Source organism: Acanthaster planci, linkage group LG10 (genome assembly GCF_054643075.1).
Source record: "Acanthaster planci isolate LZ-2023a linkage group LG10, COTS_SCS, whole genome shotgun sequence".
Classification (NCBI taxonomy): Eukaryota; Metazoa; Echinodermata; class Asteroidea; order Valvatida; family Acanthasteridae; genus Acanthaster; species Acanthaster planci.
Window position 1 is genome coordinate 10,398,226 of NC_141786.1, and position 13,504 is coordinate 10,411,729.

General features: G+C 41.2%; 3 protein-coding genes across 9 annotated transcripts in view; 1 reads left to right on the top strand and 2 right to left on the bottom strand.

Annotated features, from left to right (window-relative positions):
* Positions 1–4,486, bottom strand: part of LOC110983904 (tereporin-Ca1-like) — a 49,932-nt gene extending 45,446 nt beyond the window's left edge. Inside the window, exons 1-2 of one of the 4 annotated variants that reach the window (XM_087141986.1) lie at positions 4,299–4,481; positions 2,840–2,973 (exon numbers count right to left, since the gene is read on the bottom strand). The gene's annotated coding sequence lies outside the window, so the exon portion shown is untranslated. Of the gene's footprint in view, positions 1–2,839; positions 2,974–4,298 lie in introns of all 4 variants that reach the window. The other 3 variants (XM_087141995.1, XM_087141985.1, XM_087141991.1) reach the window with 3 other exon arrangements.
* The window catches only part of LOC110983906 (uncharacterized), a 47,807-nt gene that overhangs the window by 25,986 nt on the left and 8,317 nt on the right, over positions 1–13,504 (bottom strand). The window lies entirely within an intron of this gene.
* LOC110983891 (pinopsin-like) overlaps positions 1–13,504 on the top strand; it is a 53,023-nt gene that overhangs the window by 1,851 nt on the left and 37,668 nt on the right. The window lies entirely within an intron of this gene.

A 13,504-nucleotide genomic window follows, 5' to 3' on the forward strand; every position in this document is an offset into this window, starting at 1 on the left:
TTCCGGCAGTAGCCAATTGATTTCGACCCATGCAGGCCCACGTACGTCTGTGAACCAGACAAACGAAGTGGTCTTGTGTCCTGAGTTAGTATGCAAATTGAAAACGCTTTTGAGCAATAAACCGTTAGGGGCCAGTCTATTTCAGTGTCGGTGAGGCAGTGGCGGTTACATACACATGCAGTGCATGCACGGGCGATGGACATCGCGTTATGGCAGCCATACATGTAACAACTCATGCCAAGAACAAAAGCAGATTAGAGTGAGAGGAGATTTTTTCTGAGCTGAATTTCTTCCCCAGTATGTTAAATGCAGCTTGTTTCTTATAAGCTAAAACAGAAAACAATGTGCACAGTATATAATTTCCCCTACCTCAGGAGAGTTTTAATCTCATTTTGACTCTGGATCTGAACTGTTTTTATTAATTTTTTTCATAGGCTAGTTGATGTGCAACTTGTTTCCTCTGTAAGCTAAAGCAGAAAGCAATGTGCAAAGAATGTCTTATACTTCTACCCCATGAGAATTTCATTTAAAACCGGAAACTGGAGCTGAAAATTTATTTTTCACATTTTATTATTTTCCATGGTTGTGCTACTGTATTTTTAACAAGCTCAATCTTGCCAAGAATAGAAGCCTCTCTTGAGTGAGATGACTGAAACCATCGCCTCTCGTCATATTTTATGGTCTTTTTATTAATTCAAAGTTATTAATTCACACGTCTCGTAGTAACAAGGCCATGCGCTTTAAATTATATGTGCATGTATAAATCACTTCTAAGGGGGAAAAAAGAGGAGAAAAAAAAAGCGTCACCGCACCACTTTTGGACCACGCCCATGACCAGAAACCGGAGTCTTTTGGGGGAGGGCCTTACTTATGGCAATACTGTATATTTGGCGAAGAAGTTAGATAAACAAATAAATTAAAGACACTTCAGGCATAAATATAAAAAAAAATGAGAAGGACGTAATAAATTGGAACCAAGTGGTTTTGAGCCTGCACTTAACTTGAAATTAAAACAGAAGAAGGCCAGATACTATAGACACTAAAACAAAATTTACATAGGCAAGTTTGCCGGTGTCTTACTACCCAGGTAAATCAATCATTAATTTCATAATCCTCTCCTCATTAAGTTGGGCCCATTATAATTTTTGTATCAATGTGAACAAATCCTTGCTTGTTGAGCATCTAATGACTAATAATAATAATAATAATTGACATTTACAAAGCGCCTAATCCATCAAGCTACTCCCAGGCGCCGTACATCAAAATATAAATAAATAAATAAAACCTACATGTACCACAATTAAAATCAATATTAAGAGACTAAAAATGCTTGTTTAAAAAGGTGCGTCTTCAGCCCGGTCTTAAAACTCTCCACATTCCTAGACTCTATAAGATGAACTTCAAGCTGGTTCCAGAGACGGGGACAAGCCGCAGCAAACATCCTCTCGCCAGCAGAAGACAGCCTAGTTTTTGGGAGAGTAAGCCTACACGAGTCCAGCGTGGAACGAGTGAAACGAATCGACTAGGAATCCTAACATCAAGCAAATCACTTAAATAACTCGGAGCACAGTCGTGGAGACATTTAAAGACCAGGAGACACAGACACACTTTAGAAATTACCCTATATTTTACTGGCAACCAATGTAATTGCATCAGCGCAGGAGTAATGTGGTCAAATTCTGGACTCACTGCAAAGGAGCAAGGGCTGGCGCCGATAGACCGATAAAAACAGAGTTACAATAGTCTATGCGAGACGTAACAAGTGCATGAATAATATGCTCCTTGGCTGATTGACCCAAATATTTTGCTTATATTGTACAGGTGATACATTGCAGTGCGAGAGAAATTCTTGATGTGGGATTGCATATTCATTTTGTTGTCAAAAACAACACCCTGACTCTTGACTTCAGAGACTGCGGTAATATTGTGATTACCGATATTCACAACAGTTCTAAGAATTCGGCTCAACGACATATGCCATCCAATGATAAACAGATCTGTCTTATCATTTAGCTTCAAAAATTAATCGCCATCCAACATCTGATGTCGTCATGGCATTTTTCCAAAACTGACACTTGTTGCTGTATGTTGCTGCCAGTTGGCTGTGCTGACAAATATAATTGAGTGTCATCTGCATAAAAATGACACCTCAGTCCATGATGCCTATTTAAATAACATCCCCTAATGGCAACATATACACATTGAATAAAAGTAGTCCGAGTACACAGCCCTGGGGGGCACCGTACGTAAGTGTGAATGAATTAATTTTCGGTGCACATACCAGGATAAGGGTCCTGTACGATCAGTGGCCTTTTGGACATGCTGCCGAGTAATATCCTCAGATACAACTCTGTAAGAGAAATGTTGGTTTTTTTTTCACTCTAACACTGTACATGTGTACAACCACAAACAAGCACCACACAATGCATACATTTTATTATTGTGCTCCTCACCCACAGTTCACTAAGGACTCCCAATCGTATCCATGATATATTTAGCATTTAGCTGACCGTGCACTTGCCACATGTAGCTGACCTTTATGGGACTTAATATGACTATGCATGCTGGTTAGAGCAGAAGTTTTGCCCGCTTGCAGGAACTAAAATATTGCAGATATACAAGCCCAACCAGGCTTGCCGGTTTGAAAGTGGCATGATTCAATGAAAGCTACACCCTTGACAATCAATACCCTTCAAACCTCCTCAAAAACTCCACAATATTGGAAGCATTCCTACTTGTGTTTGAGAATATGTCCAATACACGGGCAATTGTTTGCCTCTTCATCATTCTGCACTTACTCCCCCTTTGAGACACAATTATAGAGTATCCCGCCACTCACCTTGCCCACCTCGTAGCCGCGGATACACGGATACGGACTCACGCTTCCATCCACAAGGCCCACTTCGTATCCCCGTATCCGCGTAGCCGCTCCCCGGGACCCACTTTGGACTTGGACATTATTTTAATCTTCCCCTAGTGAGTTGAATGTATGTCAAGTGAGTGCTTTGTTGTCGAAAATGACTTCAATACTACATAACACGTACCTCGACGCAGCAACGATAACCCTGAAGTTGAACAACCACCACTGGACTACGCAGCCATAGATTTTTAGGGAGTATTTTTGGCGTGGCAGGCTACTCTGCAATTACTCCATTTTGACATTTGACATTTATCAAATAGACTGAATGGATCCCGTTTCACACGGCACGTTAAAGTGGAATGGCTGAGAGCGATCGCTCATACCGCGCGCCAGACTAAGTCTGGTAACGGACAACTACAATTACTCGTAAAGGATGTCCGGCATCAGACTATTAGTCTGGTTGCCGCCACGATCAGAAGGCGTTTATTGCCATGGCTGTTTTTGTTCCCTCAGAAATCCCCTAAAATGTTAACATTTCGCAATGGTATTTTTCTCTGTTAATAAGCCTATATAATTCAGAGCGCTGGACAAGACTCTGCACCGGCAATTTCATTTTTACTTATTTCCATTTGGAGAGTAAAAATTACTCAATAAAATACTCCTTACGTACGTGGACTGTGTACAGTCATTTTGCAATTGTAACATCAGATATGATCATGAAAATCACCTTTGGGGCACCATTGCAACATCGTTTTCCGAAAAAAATAATATAAACATTAATACCCTAAATTTTAAAAAATGGGCCCCTCCCCCCAAAAGCTCCCTTGTTCTCTCCATTGTCCAAGCTTCCAGAAAATAATGTGGTTCCTTTGACAATTTTATTGTTACCTTATACATTTCCTGGGCGATTTTAAAGGATAAAGTGCTTGAAAACCTTGCCTATTTTAGCTTTCAAAAAGGGAAGTCAAAACCACTTCCTCTTGGCCTAATTCAACATGACGTATGTGAAAACTTGGAGGAGCGTATTTCTTCAACAAGATAACATCACAATCCTTCTTAACCCCGTATAAACTTAGACACATACAGAAACCTGGCTATTACTGACATCGAATCAAGATGGCCGCACTGGTGGAAACCTGTCGCTAAGAGGATCATCGATATTTTTCTCAAATATTGTAGTACGGCAAAACAACGTAGACCGGGTCTATAAAAGGTACAGATATTGGGATAAATATGTGACCACCGATATATTAACTTAAATTGTGAAGTTGAGGAAACAAATATTTCAAAAAATATTAATTAAAAAATCGCTCCTTCTGCAAGGGCAAAATTTCAGGGGGTCATTGTACTGGGGTCTTAATTGACCTTCCTTGTCAAATGAGCTGGAAAATAGTGCTGTAACGAAAAGTATAAAACATGTTAACTAAATCAGAAATACCTGTGCAATGTAGACTCCTCACGGCATTCCTTGTATCAACCCTGGATTACGCTGAAAAGGCTTCGCTTAACGTCTGAACAGAGACTTGTGCCCCTATATGCACTCTGCAGGTCCAAGTTCGATGGAAGCAACTGTCAACCGCTGTAACCTGTTTTACCTGGTATCCAGGCGATATTTTGTGCGGGGATACCAGGGAAAATCGACCATTGGTGGCAAAATGGTTTTCACTCGAATGCGTCCCTAGATTAGGCCGTTGGCAAAGCACCGTATTGCGCCTGCGTGTGTTTACTTACGGTGGCTTTCAGGGAACACTGCGCAGGCGAGAGAACTGAAAAGAAATGTCACGGTGTCTTAATTGTACTGTATGGGGCATTGGGAAATGTTTTTAAGTTAAGCGCTAACGCAAGCATTCGTTCGTTCGTTTGTTATACCTTCGCAAATTAATTGCTCCTCACTTAGACTTTGAAGGTTTCTCTAGCTTGCGTTTCTGGTCTAGGTGCATGTATTATCGTGCCAGAATTTGCTGAAATGCTTGTCTGTTGGACTTCTTCTTGATGATGTCGACCCGCTCAAGTCCTGGTAGGAATTAGACTTACACCCATATGCTTAGTGCGTTTTTAGGCGTTGGACGAATGAACAACGTTTGGTTTGTTGGATGCGAGGGATCGCGTCTGACAACATGTGCGATGTACTTGAGAAAACTCACCGCTGTTTCCGTCTGTGTTAAACGGGGTGGGAACACCGGTTGTGCGCATGCGTCAGTTTTTTGACTAGTACAGGCAAGTTTCATAATTCATGAATCTTGACCCATTTTGTAAACACTGCCTAAAATTCATGATAATAATGAATATTCACGATTTGGATGCATACTTTCGACCACTCCCACACGTTTACACTTTTTACTGACAAGTGCAACAGGAGAAGCGAACTGAAATGGATTTTCTTAAGCGCGAAATTTAAAGCTAAACTGAGCTGCTCCGATTTTGTGTTTCTGGCGAGGTAAGATTTACAGATGAAAATTCTATATGACCTAGAGTTTTCCTGGCCTAAAACAACACATAATATCACGAAGCAACTCTTCACCTTACAAACTATATTTTCTCTTCTGTGTGAGCCCCAAGGTTTTCGAGAAATGTGGACTTTACATGGGTGATATTTTCAGCCTGAACCGCCATTTCGGTAGCCCGCGCGAGCGCGGTACCGGTGCCAGACTACATGTACATGTATATCACGCGCGGGCGATCTGCCCGACTGACTACTGCATACCCGCTTGACTATAAAAAAAATGCGGGGCGACAAGCACTTTAACTCGATATTCTTTGGTAAATTATGACCTCCAAGCAGTGCAAAATAACCTCCACTTTCTGATATATAAACAGGTTGGGTGGGGTATTGTCAAAATCTTTAAATGACTGGTATTTTAAACAACATCCTCATAGGTTGATAAATGAAATAGTCTTCTTTTCAGATTACATGTACGTGTACTTTCAAAAACTACATAACATGTGGATCATTTTTACTTGAAAGGTTTTGAAAGAAAATTTGAAATTGTTTTCTTACACTGAAACCGTTTGTTTTAATTTGTCACTTTTTAATAACTTAAATAAAAAATAGTCTTCTGGAACTACATATCAATCAAAAAGGAAAGAACAAAGCTACTCTTGACAAAAGTTTCAAGGATACAAGCATGTAAATTTGTTACTTTTAATTGACAGACTATTGGAAAGTGGCTCTTTGATTATGGATCACATACACAATCTCCAGAAATTATGCAGAATATGTGCCGAGGGAGTAAATCCATGGAAATTCCATAACGGGCAACCTATGCCTTGCTCAGAAAATCAAGAGATACAAGCGAAGTATAAAAATCAATGTAGAAACCGATGAGCCACATTGCCACCCTCCCTTCATGTGCCATCTTTGCAGTTCAAATCTTTATCTTTCAAAGACACATCCTGTGCCAAATGATTGCCCCCCTCCAACATGCCCATGCTTCATTTGTGACAAGGTGAACATTTCCAAAAGAGGTGGTCGTCCTTCGAAAGGGAAACATGCTCGTCTTATGACTCTTGACAGGGAAGAGGAGAAAGCCAAGGCAACTGTGCAGAGGAACTTCGAGTGGCTTAGGCAAACAACGACTCCGACAATGGGGCATAATTTTCAGTCAGATGATAGTTCTTTCATTGGCAAGTACTGCTGCAAAATCTTCAACAGACCTACCGAAACACAGTGTGAGCACATTGTTTGCTTGGAATCCCTAGAAGAGCTATTTTCCAAATCGTCATCTTCAACAGTTCTTTGCTCAGTTTGTAGGAAGCAAATCAGCCTTCTGCATATCCAACATGCCAAGCACTACTTTGTGAATGTCCTCATGAATGGGAGGGTCAAGTGCAAGAAATGCAACCAAAGCAGTTGACTCAAAAATGCAGAAAGACATGACTGCAGTAATCCACAAAGCTCAGCACCTGTTGATGAGAAGATATTCAGAGATATTCTAAACCATGCAGTAACTTTTGATGTATAGAAGCATGCATAGCCTTAGCTATGTTGTAAGCACGGTTTGCAAATAATAACCAAAAACCGACATATTTATAAATGAACGTACATGCAATGGTGTAAACACACAGGCCTATTTGTCGTGTATATGTATGTCTTTGTCAAAAATAGTGCTATTTGAAGATAGGTACCCGATGGCATGTACTTCGGAGCAACTCTTTCACAGTGAGGACGCCCATGAAACCATCACCCACGTAGAGCTCTCGTGGATATTCCTCCAAGATGTAGTGTATCAATGCAAAAATCAGCGTGTCGTGTAATGCCTTGCAAATATTATCGTTAGGTTTGCACAGTTCACAGAGCGCAAATACATTGTAAAAGGTCCATTCTTCACGCTGGATGTCAAGCCTAGACCGGCAAAACTCTAGGAACAATTCTTTTGAGGCTTTAACAACGGTCAAAAATCCCGTAATTGTCGATCAATCACCAAAACACGTTAACTTTTAGACACTCTTCTCACGCGTATTCTGCAACCAAAATGGCCGAACGTACTGACAATTTAAAGGCCAATTTTGTGTTTTTTGTAATAAGCCGTATTCTGTAGATATTCATTAACACAGTGCCCCTCAAAAAGGATTTAATTAAGGTGACCCTTTCAGCTCATTAATATTCATATAGTTTTTACTAAAAGGGGGCGCACTTAAATGGCGCAAATCTTGTGCGTGCGCACAACCGCTTTTCCGTGCCGAAACAGCGGTGAACTGACATGGATGAAATCCTTGAGTGGGACGGCGTCAAAATACACATCCAGATCATCATTTGTGTACTTGAGTGCCATGATATCCTCTCCAGAATCAGCCTTTGTTGGCTAAAACCACAACACTAATACCAAAATGACGTCTATTTTGCTATCTAGCCCTCTTTTAAGCACTAGGCAAGCAGCACCAACTGAAGAATCTCACTCTCGCCACCTTGCACACCCACCAATCATTCAGAACTTGCCGATAGTTTTCAAATTGCTACATTGCCAATTTCATGCCCATCTTCTGTCAGCGGTCTGTGATTATTCATCTTGTCTGGCTTGTCCGTGCCCAGTGGCCATATCTGAGTGTACGTAAATTTTTGAAAGAAACGCACAATCCACAACGCTGACGTTCGTCGTGCAGGAATTTTAGGACCTTTACCACCTTGTCCGCGTCCGCCGCCAGCACGTCAGATCATCAGCGTGCATCAGCACCGTGACAACCTCCTCATCACCGCGTAGCTTCTTGCTGCCTTCCCCGTTTTGGCCTCAAAAAGTGGTCGACATTGTATACTGAATCGTGCCCCAACTTCACCGACTTCGTCCAATATGCGCTTATTGCGCGCCACCTTGAGCACGAAATCGAACAGTCAATTTATTACTACCTGACCTTGATGCAAGCCGCATTTGCTTCTTGGATGTGATATACACATGCATGATGACCGCATTGTGGTCCACGGGCAAACACTGTCTCATGATCACTTCAAGGCAGAACAATTAAAGGACACAGTCCTGCCGTGAGTTGCTTGAACTGAAATAGTGTTTGCCCTGTTGGCTAAGCTACATCGAACACAAAGTGGTCTGTTGCGTGCGATACTGCATGTACTGTGCGCTATGTACATGTACACTGTACATGAATCGTTCTGACGATGACGTCATCCAATCAGCTGGGGAGTGCGAAAGGCCAAAAGGAGATTTTTTTGTGGACGGGGAAACGCAGGATCTTTTTATTCATTTTGCGGTCACAACTAATGGGGTAAACACTGAATTTATGATCTTTTTTAAATGATTACGTATTTATTGTTATTTTGAAATACTTCACGCGAACTAAATGTTTTCCATTTCTGTAACCCTTTAATTAATGACTAATTAATGACTTTCAGTTCGCAAAAAGAGCAAAGTATTATCACGTTCCAGAGCTAATCTAAAAATAGGTAAGGGCAGATGAGAACATTCTTTACTCTTTGTGCAAAAATAACTACCATATAAAGCCAACACAAAGTCACGTGTAGATTTTTACTTTTTTGCGGCCGTTCTCGGGCACCGTACAGTTTTGCAAAATGATCTGGAGAATTCCACTGTATTCTTAGTTACGGTTTACAAGTTCACCCAGTTCTGTTGTGACGCATACGGCTCTCGTGACTGCTATATTTGACCTTAGATGGAACAAACAAGAGCAAAGTTCCAAAGCGTTCCTCTCGGCGCCTATAATGTGTTTGTTTACAGGGGGAAAACAATAGTATTCCGCATGCAGCGGTTGCATGGACCAGCCTGAGGGCAGACATATGGTGATACAGACGTTGTGGGCTCACACAAGTTAAGTAGAATGATTTGAGGCAATTTTGTTCATGTCGACTAGATTACATTTCCCTTTTCACTTGTATCATTCCTGCAGACAGTTTCCATTTCTTACTTGAAGGTTATGTTATTGAAGCAAAGTTCAGTGAGTGTGACGGAAATGAACAAGATCGCCAAGCAAAGGGTAGTGCGTGCACGGTGGGTCGTTTCAGGAGCATCGGCGCTACGAAGCCCTGGAAAATGACTTTCGAGGCTAGTCAGGCTACAAACCAACCAATATCTCGCGAAGAGTAATTCTCCTTAGGCTCCATAACAGGTGGTTGGTTGTTATTCTTTTTATTGGACACATCCTGAAAGTTGCATCCTGAAATCTTTGGTGAATATACCATAGAGTCGATCGCAGAAACTGAGTTTGGTAAGTTCGGTGCAAGAAGAGACGCTTGTTGTGTCGCTTTCCCCAGACGGGGAAGTCGGCGTCGGCGTCGACGTCGAATGGCGTAAATTCTTCGTCAGTGCGTATACCGTCGACCCACTTTCGAGATATTGAACAAAATGTCTGAACACACGCCAAACGCACTCCAAACGATGGAGAGCATCAAACGGAAAGAGAGTGGTCTACAAGAGACGTTACGGAGGACCGGAGAGGCAAAATCCAAACCTGTGATTCTTAGGCCTTACCTTGAAGGATATTCCAGCATGACACACGTTGACGATTTTGTCCTTCGTCGCTCTCAGAAAGCGGTCTCGGAGAATCACCAAATACATTGGTCAATTCTCATTTAAACACAACCGGAAGCTGAAACATTTTCATAAGAGCAGCATTTATAGTGCAGTACAACGATTCAGTCTTAACCACACGGTATTGTATTCTATTAGTTAAGGCCCCGCCACGTTTAACAGTTTGTTTATTCCTGTCTGTTTCCCGAAGATGTTGGACCTACCGGTAATTGTTTTCTTTATCCTCATTTTTTGGGGGGTCTTTATGTCAAGAGCTGACAGTTTCTTATTTTGTTTCTGTGATTGTGTTAATGAAATATTCCGTTTCTATTATTGCTAGTATGTTTCTTCATGGTTTTCATTTATCCTGGTTTCATATCTGGTTTTTATCTGTGTTGTTTCCATCTTCCTCAACCACCAATCTGTAGGCATGCCACACATCTAGGCATGCATGTTTGGGTATGATTATGCCACTGCATGCACTTCAATACGGGCGATTCACAATAGTGCGCCTCCAAGAGTTTGCAACGCTTTGGCCGATCACAACGCGCGCAATTTGTTGGCCATTTTCAAACGTGCATTGGGTCGACAGATTTCGCGCATTGTGATTGGCCAACGTGTTGCAAACTCTTAGAGGTGCACTACTGTGAATCGCAGGTATTGAGTGATAGCATCAACGTTCTTAATGGTTGCTTGCTGAAGTGTAGATCGCACTTCCCAATGCCACAGGTTCATTCGCGCTTACCGGGCAACCTGCCTGTCTCCAACATATTTAAGACTGAGTTGTTGAGATTGCACAATGACAGAAACAGGGCTGCCTGCCCAATAATGAGAGTGAATGAACACACGCCTCACAAAAGCGCCTGCAAAATTTAATGCTTTTTGGTTGAATTGTTTATTTGGGTGATAATTTTGTTAAATCAAATTAACCAATAGTACTTTTGCCTATAGCACGAAAGGGAATGGCACGGAGGTTTCATTGGCTGCTTATTTGCCGAAAGTCATCGGCAAAACCCATATGAATGTCAAAGTGGTTTCCCGTTCGCCCGGAATTGTGTAAGCGTCCCAGCAGATTCACATCTAATTCAAATTCTCTGACCTGTATAATTGACATGCCACATGTGCAACTTTGTTTGCATCTCTTTTTCTGAAGAAACCAATACGGTTCTGCTCTAAACCATACCTTTCATTACGGTCAATTTGGTAACATATTATACAAATGGAAATGATGAACTCAAATACATGTACAAATACTTGAAGTTTGCAACGCACTTTATTTTATTCAAGCCAGGCAACCACATACCGGTAACAATTATATGAGACCTACATTTCTCTCGAAGAACTTAGCCGATTAAACAGAAATGGGGACTTGCACTGTTGACAAGGATCTGCATACTCGACGGGGAAACAGTTCCACACCTTATGAAACGTTCAAAGTCGCCCCCAAGACAATAGTTAATAGACACTTACGTTCCACGTTTTTCGGCTACAAACTACCCACTTCGTAGTGATACAGTTATACGTTTTGATACACATATGATATTAACTTGGTATTCTGGCGTAACTTGTATTTAGCGTCTGAATCAAAGTGTTTTTTCTGTGATGCATGTCTTTCGAAAACATAAGGTGAAAGTTGTGTATAAACCGCTATTTGTACAACCGGTGTATTGTGATGAACATACAAAAGCAGTGCGATGTCCTCTGTAGGTAATACCTTGCCCGTGGTCTGCCATGTCGTAGCATGTGGAGCCCAAAATTCCTGAATTTCCCGTTAAATTATCAAGTTGTTTCAGTTTTTCGCACCAAAGAAAACGACTAAATAAGTCAGAAATCAGGATTTCATACAGATTATGAAGTGAACCTATCACCATCGATATGGGTTGTTATTTCATATTCTAATTAGGTAAGAGTAATTAGTAAGAGTAATGATTTTATCAGCCCACCTACAGTTGTGCTCAAAATTATTCATACCCTGTGGAAAATAACATACTTTTTAAATTCTTCATTTGTCAAGCTATTATGTTGGTACTTCCACTATATCTTTTGTCTATTTGTTGCAATACACAAACCCACATGTGTATTGGCTAAACTTCATTTGCATAATAATAGATATGGCCGTTTCTTTCTTTTTTGCTCCGGACAAAATCCCCCCCAAAAATGTCCTTTCATTCATGCTGCTCTTTTTCACTTTCTATGACTGCAAGAATCTTTGGCAGGAAGCTATTTCAAAATATTCCAATATAATAAATATCTTCTTTTAATGACTTTAAGTTCAAGATTTTGATGAAATGTCATCTCCCCCAAGGAGTATCAAAACAAAAAAAGTTCTCAGATCATTCTCAGTTACTCGTCACCATGGCCAAGAAGGAACTCAGTGGGGATATGCGCCAGCGTATCGTGAATGCCTAGACAGAAGGCAAAGGCTACATGGCAATTTTCAAGCAATATGAGGTCCTTGTTGCAACAGTTCAGAGTATCATCAGGAAGCATAAGACCTTCAACACAGTGAAAAACCTCAACGGGCGTGGCAGGAAGTGCAAAGTATCTCCTAGACTCGCCAGACAGATCTACTGGGATGCCAACTACAACCCATGGAGCACAACCAAGGCCCTAATGGATACCCTTGACAAGGCAGGGACGAAGGTGTCACGAGCCTCAATAAGATACAGGGCATCATGGAAAAGGAGGATTATACCAAGATCCTTAAAATAAATCTTAAAGCGTCCGCTGAGAAATTCCAGCTTGGACCTGATTGGACTTACCAACAGGACAATGACCCCAAGCACACCGCCAAGGTAGTAAAGCAGTGGTTCAAGGACAATGGTGTCCATTTACTGGAATGGCCAAGACAAAGTCATGACCTAAATCCAGTAGAGAATCTGTGGCCAGGAGACCATCTAACCTGACCCGGCTGGAGGTTTTCGCCAAGGATGAGTGGGCCAACATCCCACAGAAGACATGCAGAAAACTTGTGGACACTTATAGAAACCGTCTTGATGCAGTCATCGTGAACAAAAGTCACGCTAGTGATTATTAAGAAGAGGCATTGGACTATGTAAACCTGAGGTATGAATAATTTTGACTAGGAGCAAAGCAAAAAACCCAGGCCGTATCTATTATTACGCAAATGAAGTTTAGCCAATACGCGTGTGGGTTTGTGTATTGCAACAAATAGACAAAAATACAGTGGAAGTACCAACATAAAAGCTTTTACAAATGAAGAATTTAGAAAACTATGTTATTTTCCAAAAGGTATAAATAATTTTGAGGACAACTGTAAAAGGCTACAATGTATCAGTAGGCCCAACAAGCTATCTCGATTATTAATTAAAATCCCGCTGACCCTTCAACTACGTGTCTGTTTGCCATGCCCTGTTGTTCTGGTCTGAACCAAATCTACTCTTTGTGAAGCGTTCGGCAACACACACAAGCAGAAGCCCTCGAAACACTGTCAATATGGTGCCTGGACTCTCTTTACTCCTGAATAGCAATAATGGGAGCCATTAAGACTCTTAGGGCTAAACATAATACTTGTTCAACGCCACCCGTCTATATTGTTTGGTATTTTTAAATAAATTCCCCAAAGCATGATTATCTAGAGTGCTGAATAGCATTGCAAGGATTTAGCGAATATCTTCCTTCCTCCAAAGTAAATGATCCCTGAACGGGGTCT